This window comes from Lotus japonicus, chromosome 4 (genome assembly GCF_012489685.1).
Source record: "Lotus japonicus ecotype B-129 chromosome 4, LjGifu_v1.2".
Classification (NCBI taxonomy): Eukaryota; Viridiplantae; Streptophyta; class Magnoliopsida; order Fabales; family Fabaceae; genus Lotus; species Lotus japonicus.
Window position 1 is genome coordinate 35,725,975 of NC_080044.1, and position 10,108 is coordinate 35,736,082.

The window sequence follows — 10,108 nt, forward strand, 5'->3', positions numbered from 1 at the left end:
AGCATGTTGGGTTGCAGTAGAAGATAGTTGAAAAGAAAAATCGAGGTAATCAGACATTTTTACAAAAAGCTCTAAACTTTGAGCACAGAAATCGCTAGAATAAGCCGACAGAAAGCAGAAATAGAAGTAAGATTAAGCATCCTTACCTCTGTGCCTACGCGTAGCTTCTGAAATCAGGACGATCGGGCAAGAATTTGAAAAAGCTCTGCACCCCTCTCTTTCTCTCTCCAACTCTCGGCCACTTTAGGAGAAAATGAGATATTTTCTCATTTTTTCCCTTTTTATAGTAGAGGGGAAAATCCGAAAAATCGATATTTTGCGGTTCCGGTCGTTTTGGTACTTTCGTCTGCTGATAAAAATTGAGTATTCGGCGACAGAATGTCGAAACTCAAATCAAGGTTCATTTAATTGAGGAAAACGTCTCAAAGACGGTGTGAGTCGATTTATGCCGAAAAACTACTTTTTGCGGTCGATGTCGGATGAGGAAACTTCCTTCAGGAAAAAGATCACAAACGTCGAAAGAAATGAGGCAACGCGGATGGAAACTTCGTTAGAAGCTCCAAATAGAAAAACCCTTCATTCAAGGTCTTAGTTAAAGTTCCCGAGACGTTAAAGTCTGGCTTCGGCGGACTTCCGGGAAGCGAAACCTAACAAGCGTACAGTCCAGGGTTTCGTATCGGAAAGCTAGTCATGGGAAAAATACTCAGAGGTTCTTATTCTCTCTTTAATTCTAAAATTCTCTTAAACAATGCTCTAGGAGCGGATATAGCCTTTTTCGGACACTCTCGACCTTAGTCGGGTGCGAATATGGCTCGTGCTATCAATCAAAATGACTAAAGTGTCATCCTTAAACATACTGCGAACTTTCGTCTTCATAACGCTAATCCAAACATTAAACACGAGTCAAGTTCCTCTCACGCTGACACAAAATCCTATGCGTGAGTTGGAAATTAATTGTTTATTTAATTCTAAAATCCTGGGTCATACAGATAGCCCAACAACAAAACTGCTCCTCGAGCAAAAGAGTATCAACGTACTCAGAACTTATTAGCTTCCTCAACACTTGGACTCTACGACACTTCTCATTTTCCAAAACTAAGATTTGAATCCTAAGCTTTCCTTCGAGATTGTTATCATTATTTAAAGATTTAGAGGTTGTTTAATGTCTTATGAATTTTCCTTGTAAAATAGTTTCCATTTAGTTTTATCGCAAATCTTATGAGTTCCAAAGATCCCATAATCCCAAATAACTCCCAGAGAATGTCTCGATCCACTAAAAAAATAACAAGGCCCGAATCTCCGCTTGTCCCGTCAAACTTCCCAAAATCTCATAATAAATTTGGCATAACATGCCCGTTATCCTCACTCTGAAGCATAACAGATATATGTGTAATTGCATAGTCAAATTAGCGCAATCCAACAGTCATGGCACAAACATCAACACATCCTAGATTACCCATGTAGCACTTAGCATATAGGGAAAATATCACACATCCTAGATTAACCATGTAGCACTTAGCATGTAAGTCAATCTCAAAAACAATCAATAGATGAATACTCATCATTGTCAACCGAAGCCTCGGAAAACATTTTCCCAGTCAAACACAAACAAGTGCATAAACAGTAAATCAAGCCGAATTCGTCGACACCTAAAGCATTAACTAATAGTTCAGTGTGTAGCCCTCACCTGCAGTTCCTCCAGCGTTATCCTCAAGCGTTCCTTCACACTCTACGCCTTCCTCTTCTTGAAAATCTTCAATTGAACCTTAGAGCAAAAACCATAGAATTTCATCATAATCAGTCAGAAACTCAGCACTCAATACTCACTAAGGTTACACGAAGTAGCATATACTTCGAGGTACGATAATCTAACACGATCGGACAAGTTTTCGAAAAAGGAGTTTTCTCCCCTCCCTTGGAGAGCTCACGGCCACACACTTTAATTGTGTGCGCCGATTTTTCTTCGATAAAACTTGGTTCCTAGGTTATCATTAGTCGTAACTAAGGCGAATCTAAACTCGGAAAAATTATCGGATCGAAAACTGTCGCAGGGGTATTTTGGTCAATATTTTTAGCTCAGAATTTCAAAATTGGAATTTGGAAAACAAATTGGATGGGGACGTCACCAACGACGTTTATGACAACTAATCCTACTAGCGCTAAGCTAAGTTGAGAGTTTTCAGTATAAAGGATGAAACTTTGTCTAAAAATGGGTATTTGGAGCAGAATTGAAACTCGGCGGCAATTCGGCGAGAATCAGCAAAATGTAATCCGCTAAACATGCTCTTGGGCACGTAGGGAAGTGGTTTAGATAGAAAGATGAAGTTATTTGGACAGTTTTGCAAAAACCTCAAAACTTAGAGCACAGAAAGACATAGTGAAAAACGACGGAATTGACGATCAGAAGTAAGGATTAGCATCTATACCTCGATACCTTCAAGTAGCAATTGTCAGAGCAACGATCAAGCAAGAAACGGCGAAAATCTTCTCTTCCTCCTCCTCTTTGAAGCTCGCGGGTTTGGGTGATGGAAATGGTGAAGGTTTTAATTTTTTTCTCCTATTTATAGGAGATGGGAAAATGCGGGAAAATGAAAATTTCGCGATTTCGATTTTTCCGGCGCCATTCTCCGTGAATTCTAAGATAGGTTTTGGCGACAGAATTCCAAAACTCAAAAGAGGTTTCTTGGAATTAAGGTAAACAATCCAAAGTCGGTGTAAATCTATTTTACCCGAAAAACTACTTTTTGCAGTGGATGTCGGAAGAAAAAACTTCCTTCTGAAGAAAGATTGGTAACATCAAGAGAAATGGGTGTACGCGAGTGGAATCTTCGTTTGAAGCTCCGAATAGAAAAATTCTTCTTCGACCGTTCATTTTAGGTTTCTTGAACTATCAGGGATTTAGTTTCGGCAAACCTCCAAGGATTGGAATCGGACGTTCGTATATCTCAGGGTTTCGCATCGAAACGCTTGTCATGGAAGGATTAAGAGAAAATCTCTGTGTAAGATCAAGGTTTGATCAGTGGTTGCATCTCTATATTTTGATGATTACAATTAAGGTTTTTGATGATGAACAATTGTGGTACCCTAACGTTTGTCTCTTTGAGTTGTGACAAACAGGTTCTGAATCTGACCCAAGCCTATTCATTCAGAAGAAGAAGAACCAAGGGATACTAAAAAGAGAGCTCTAAAGATTATCATGTTCGTTCAGAACAGTGGCAAATCCTTCAGAAGTTCTGAAGATGGAAGCTCTCAAGTGGTACTGAAGAACCGGAGTCAGAAGTTCTGAAGACCAGATGTTCCAGCGGAACGGTCCAGAAGTAGAAGACTCAAGTTCTGAAGACCTGAAAGAAGTTGGCATCTGAAGACCAAAGCTATTCTAGCCCTGACGTTCACAAGTTCTGAGGAACTTGTTCAGAAGCAGAAGTTGCAAGGTCAGAGGATCCAAGCTTCCGTCTGACTATGATCAGAAGCTTCACCAACGTTCATCTGAAGCACTCCAGATCTCAAGTCAGCTGGTGAAAGGACAGGTCGCTGTCATAGTACAAAATCGTACAAGCCTCAGTCTGTCCGCCACCTACCTCGTGCAGCCTAGCAGTCTGATTTTACAAGATTGCCACTCCAACGGACAAAACCCTAGCAACGGCTACATCATATGCCTTGGAGTATTTAAAGGCTGAAGATAGAAGAAAGAAGCTTAGAAACTTTGCTAAAATCTTTCAACTTATACGAACCAATCTCTTAGCAATATTTCTTCACTGTTCTTAAACATCTGAGTTTACCATTAGCTTTTTAGAAGCATTTCTTGTAAACCCGAAACCTTTTACATTACTTTGTAAAGTTCCTTAAGAGACCAAGGTTGGTCGGTTCTTGAGAGGACTGAATCAAGGTTGATTCAGTGTTTAGCTAGTCTTAAGAGGATCGGTAGATCAGCTTCTTAACAGGATACTAGTGCAAAAATCAGTGTATTGTTAGTCACTTAGCAGGTAGCAAAGTGCAGTTGTAACACTCATTGATATTAGTGAATTGCCTTCATCAGAAGAAGGAAGAAATCACCTTCACGGGTGGACTGGATTAGCTTGAGCTTTTATCTCAAGTGAACCAGGATAAAATACTTGCGTGCTTCACTTCTTATCCCTCAGCACCTAGTTCTTATCCTTGAGTTTGGAAAAAGTTTAAAAAGTATATCCTTTATTAAAAAACTCTATTCAAACCCCCCCTTTCTAGTGTTTTTTGCACCTTCAATTGGCATCAGAGCTCCGGTTCTGATTTAAACACCTAACAGTGTTCAGTGATCCAAAACCTAGTGTGAAAAACAAACGATGGTCCAAGCCAATACTTCCGCTGACAACAATAACAACAACAACAACCAACTCAGAGCACCAATCTTTTATGGTGAAAAGTTTGAGTACTGGAAAGATAGAAAGAGAGTTATTTCCTTGGCACTGACCCAGATCTCTGGGATATGGTCATGGAAGGCTATACTGATCCCGTAGATGCTTCAGGAGTGAAGATCCCCCGTTCTGAAATGACTGACGCTCAGAAAAAGCGTTTCAAGGATCATCACAAGGCAAAGTCTATGCTATTCAGCTCAATATCATATATTGAGTATGAGAAGATCTCTGACAAAGAAACAGCAAAATCCATCTATGACTCCTTGGTCATGACGCATGAAGGAAATGAAGAGGTCAAGGAGACCAAGGCTCTTGCTCTCATACAACAATATGAGCAGTTTAAGATGGAATCTGGTGAAACCATTGAGGAGATGTACTCAAGGTTTCAAACTCTGATTGCTGGAATCAGAGTGCTAAACAAGGGCTATTCTACTGGTGATCATGTCAAAAAGATCATCAGAAGTTTGCCTAAGGAGTGGATGGCTTTTGTCACTGCACTGAAACTCTCCAGGAATCTGAACTCGTTGAAGTTAGAAGAGCTCGTGAGTCATCTCAGAAGCCATGAGATTGAACTCAAAGAGCACAAGCCTCAAAAGAAAGACAAATCTATTGCTCTTAAGTCAAAGTCTGACAAAGCGAAAGCTTATCAGGCAGAAGAGGAAGATTCCTCTGAAGAGCTATCAGATGCGTTTGGTGATGAAGACCTATCTCTTTTCACAAAGAGATTAAGCAAACTCTAGAAGAACTGACATAGCAAAGGCAAAGGACCAAAGAAAAGTTCAGGAAGATTTGAATCTTCATCTGGTCAGAAGAAGTCATCTGGAAAGGAAGTCACTTGCTTCGAGTGCAAGGAATCTGGGCACTACAAGAGTGACCGTCCCAAGCTAAAGAAGGACAAGAGACCAAGAAAAGTCTTCAAGAAGAAAGCTCTCGTGGCCTTCGATGCGACTGACTCTGATGAAGCTGAGTCAGAAGAAGATGAAGCTGTGGAGGCTCTGATGGCTACCACCAGCAGAGGTGCTGAAGCTTCATTAGATGACTCAGACTCTGAGAATGACGATGAGGTATTCTCTAATTTTTCTCCATCTGAGCTAAGAACTGCTTTATCTGAAATAATGGAGAAACATGATGTTCTGGTAAATAAACATAAAGAGCTTAAAAGAAAATATGCTGTTAAAACCAGTTCTTCAGAAGTTCATGAGAAGTCAGTCTCTGAACTCATAGAAGAGAACTATTCTCTTAAAAATGACAACTCTGTTCTTCGTGCTAAAAATGCCATGCTAGAAGATCAACTTGCATCATCTGATGTTAAACATGAGACATTATATGAGAAAGCGTTTCAAAGGTTCCTAGCCAAGGGCATAGACAGAAGTCTTATGGCTTCAATGATCTATGGCATAAGCAAAAATGGGAACAGTGGCCTTGGCTACTCTCAATCCATGAGAGATGAGTCATCTGAGCCCAAACGCGAACCATTGCATAAGCATTTCGTTCCCGCTGGCACTGTCATTCCAGAAAGGGTTACACCAAAGGTGGTAAAACCAAAGGGAAAATTTAAACTTGACATGTCTAAATATTATAATCAGGTTCCTATGTATTATCCTCCTGTTGCACCCAAAGTTCCAAGAACTTCTGGGAAAACTAACAAGAAAGGACCCAAGATATGGGTACCTAAGACAAAAATTATTCCTGTTGCAGACATCTTATGCAGCTCAGTTAAGACACCTGTCATGGTACCTGGACAGTGGATGCTCGCGACACATGACGGGCATAAAGTCTATATTCCAAAAGCTGGTACCGCTTAAGTCAGGAGGAGACGTTGGCTTTGGAGGAAACCAGAAGGGAAAAATCATTGGAAAAGGTTCCATAGGAGATGGAAAAATTCCAGTTATCAATGATGTACTTCTGGTGGAAGGATTATTGCATAACTTGCTCTCCATAAGCCAAATTGCTAACAAAGGTTATGATGTGATCTTCAATCAAACCTGCTGCAAAGCTGTCAGTCAAACAGATGGATCTGTTCTGTTTTCTGGGAAGAGAAGAAATGATATTTACAAAATCAAATCCTCTGAACTGCTATCTCAGAAGGTCAAGTGTCTCATGTCAGTTAATGATGAGCAATGGATCTGGCACAGACGCCTAGGGCATGCCAGCCTCAGGAAGATCTCTCAACTCAGCAAGCTAAATCTCGTCAGAGGATTGCCTCATCTGAAGTATTCATCAGAGGCTCTGTGTGAAGCTTGTCAGAAGGGAAAATTCACCAAGAAGCCCTTTAAAGCAAAGAATGTGGTATCTACAACAAGACCCCTTGAGCTACTTCACATTGATCTCTTTGGACTAGTGAAAACTGAATCCATTGGAGGAAAGAAGTATGGGTTAGTCATTGTAGATGACTATAGCAGGTGGACATGGGTAAAGTTCCTAAGGCACAAAGATGAAACACACACTATGTTTACCAACTTCATTACTCAAGTTCAGAAGGAGTTCCAAACTTCAGTGATTACTGTCAGAAGTGATCATGGTGGAGAATTTGAGAACAAAGCTTTTGAAGAATTGTTCAACTCCCAAGGAATCTCTCACAACTTCTCCTGTCCTCGCACTCCCCAACAAAATGGAGTTGTTGAAAGAAAGAACAGAACTCTTCAGGAGATGGCTCGCACCATGATGCAAGAATCAAGTATGGCCAAGCACTTCTGGGCAGAAGCAATCAACACTGCTTGCTATATCCAGAACAGAATCTCCATCAGACCAATTCTGGAGAAGACTCCTTATGAGCTATGCAAAGGAAGACAACCTGATATCTCTTACTTCCATCCATTTGGAAGTACTTGCTACATGCTCAACACTAAGGAGCAATTGGGTAAATTCGATTCTAAAGCTTTAAAATGCTATTTTCTTGGTTATTCTGAAAGATCTAAAGGTTTTAGAATTTATAATATTATTCATCAAACTGTTGAGGAATCTATCCAAATTAGATTTGATGATAAGCTTGGCTCAGAAAAGTCAAAGTTGTTTGAAAGATTTGCAGATTTAAGCATTGATTATTCGGAAGCAAATCAACCAAAGAACAGCTCAGAGGATGTTGTTCCAGAGGCAGAAGCATCTGAAGTTGCTCCAACAACTTCTGATCAATTTCAGAAGAAGAAAAGAATAGCTGCCTCTCATCCAGAAGAACTGATTATTGGCAACAAAGATGCTCCCGTCAGAACCAGGTCTATGCTCAAACCTTCAGAAGAGACTCTTCTGAGTCTGAAGGGACTTGTATCTCTCATTGAGCCCAAATCAGTTGATGAAGCTCTTGAAGACAAAGGCTGGATTCTGGCAATGCAAGAAGAGCTAGATCAGTTCACCAAGAATGATGTATGGACCTTAATGCCTAAACCCAAAGGTTTCCATGTCATAGGAACCAAGTGGGTATTCAGAAACAAGCTGAATGAAAAAGGAGAAGTAACAAGAAACAAGGCAAGACTGGTGGCTCAAGGCTACAGTCAACAATAGGGGATTGATTACACTGAGACCTTTGCTCCTGTAGCAAGGCTTGAAGCTATAAGGCTACTGATCTCCTTCTCAGTGAATCACAACATCATTCTCCATCAAATGGATGTCAAGAGTGCCTTCCTCAATGGCTACATTTCTGAAGAAGTGTATGTCAAGCAACCTCCTGGCTTTGAAGATGACAAACATCCAGAGCATGTCTACAAGCTCGAGAAGTCACTCTATGGACTGAAACAAGCTCCCAGAGCGTGGTACGAAAGGCTTAGCTCCTTTCTTTTACAGAATGAGTTTGTAAAGGGTAAAGGTGACAATACTCTTTTCTGCAGAACCTATAAGAATGATATTCTTATAGTTCAAATTTATGTTGATGACATTATTTTTGGTTCTGCTAATCCCTCTCTGTGCAAGGAATTTTCTAAGTTGATGCAGGCTGAATTCGAAATGAGCATGATGGGAGAACTCAAATACTTCCTAGGAATTCAAATAGATCAACGACCAGGAGTCACCTATATCCATCAGAAGAAGTACACCTTGGAACTTCTGAAGAAGTTCAACATGAGTGACTGCAACATCTCTAAGACTCCAATGCATCCAACATGCATTCTTGAGAAAGAGGAAGTTTCCTCTAAGGTTTGTCAGAAGCTCTATCGTGGAATGATAGGCTCTCTTCTTTACTTAACTGCCTCCAGACCTGATATATTGTTTAGTGTGCATCTCTGTGCTAGATTCCAATCAGATCCTAGAGAGACTCACTTAACTGCTGTTAAGAGGATCCTCAAATATCTGAAAGGAACCACTAACCTTGACTTGATGTATAGAAAAACATCAGAGTATACATTTTCAGGTTTTTGTGATGCTGACTTTGCTGGAGACAGAGTGGAAAGGAAGAGCACCTTTGGAAGCTGCCATTTCCTTGGAGCAAATCTTGTCACTTGGTCAAGCAAGAGACAGAACACAATTGCTCTATCAACTGCAGAAGCAGAGTATATCTCAGCTGCCACGTGCTGTACACAAACCATATGGATGAAGAATCATCTGGAGGACTATGGTTTGTCTCTGAAGAAGGTTCCTATTTACTGTGACAACACAGCTGCTATCTCACTCAGCAAGAATCCCATTCTACACTCAAGAGCAAAGCATATAGAGGTAAAGTATCATTATATTCGTGATCATGTTCAGAAGGGCATTCTATCATTAGAGTATGTTGATACTGACCATCAGTGGGCAGATATTTTCACTAAGCCCTTAGCAGAAGATAGGTTTTTATTTATTCTTGAAAACCTGAACATGGACTTTTGTCCAGAGTAAGGTTTTCCTCAGAACTTCTGACCTTGGTACCTCTGAAGTCATCAGATGTTACCCTTTTCAGAAGGTACTCGATCAGAAGCACTTAACCCACTGGTTAAACTTCTGTGGTAGGCAACAATACACGTGTCACTTCATTTGTGACATAGTTCCTTGAGTCGCGTGGTGTATCTGCTATAATGATGATGCCTACTCTCCTCCACTATGCTATTTTCAGACTATCTATTTTACAACCGTTGATTTTGCTTTTACTTTTTACCTCTTAAAATCGCAACGGTTACCATTAAACCCACTATACGCACTTTTCACACACGATCTTCCACACATTTACACAGACGGTTTTTCAAACTCTTTGTGTGCATTGCATTCATTCATACTCCTCTCTCCAATATTCCCCTCTTTCTCTGAACCCTAAACCTCACTACCTGAGAATCATGGGCAAATCAAGGAAATCAAGAGCAAGTGTTACTACTTCTTCCAAACCAACCGTCGGAGACCAAGAAACTCAGAGATTTGAAGCAGCACAACAAATTCTGAACACACCCAATGTGGTTACCTGCGTCAAGAAAGCTGAAGAACTGGTTGTGTGCGACGAAGCAAGAGTGGACTTCGACAACCTGGCTGATCATGGGTTTGATATCAGGGATCAAGTCAACTTGCAAGGGTGGTCTGGTTACTTTGATAGGCCCTGCAGTCCGATTTACAACAAACTGGTTGTAGAATTCTGGAAAAACGCAGTTTGCAACGACTACTATGTCGTCTCTCATGTGCTGGACAAGAAGATTGTAATTTCAGAAGAGTCCATTGCAAAGTTGCTGGGTATGGAGTTCCAGCAAGGAAAAAGGATAAAAAATGTTGATGCTAATGTTCCTGGGATGAGGAACTTAGTCAATAAGGAGATTTATGATAATTGGTCT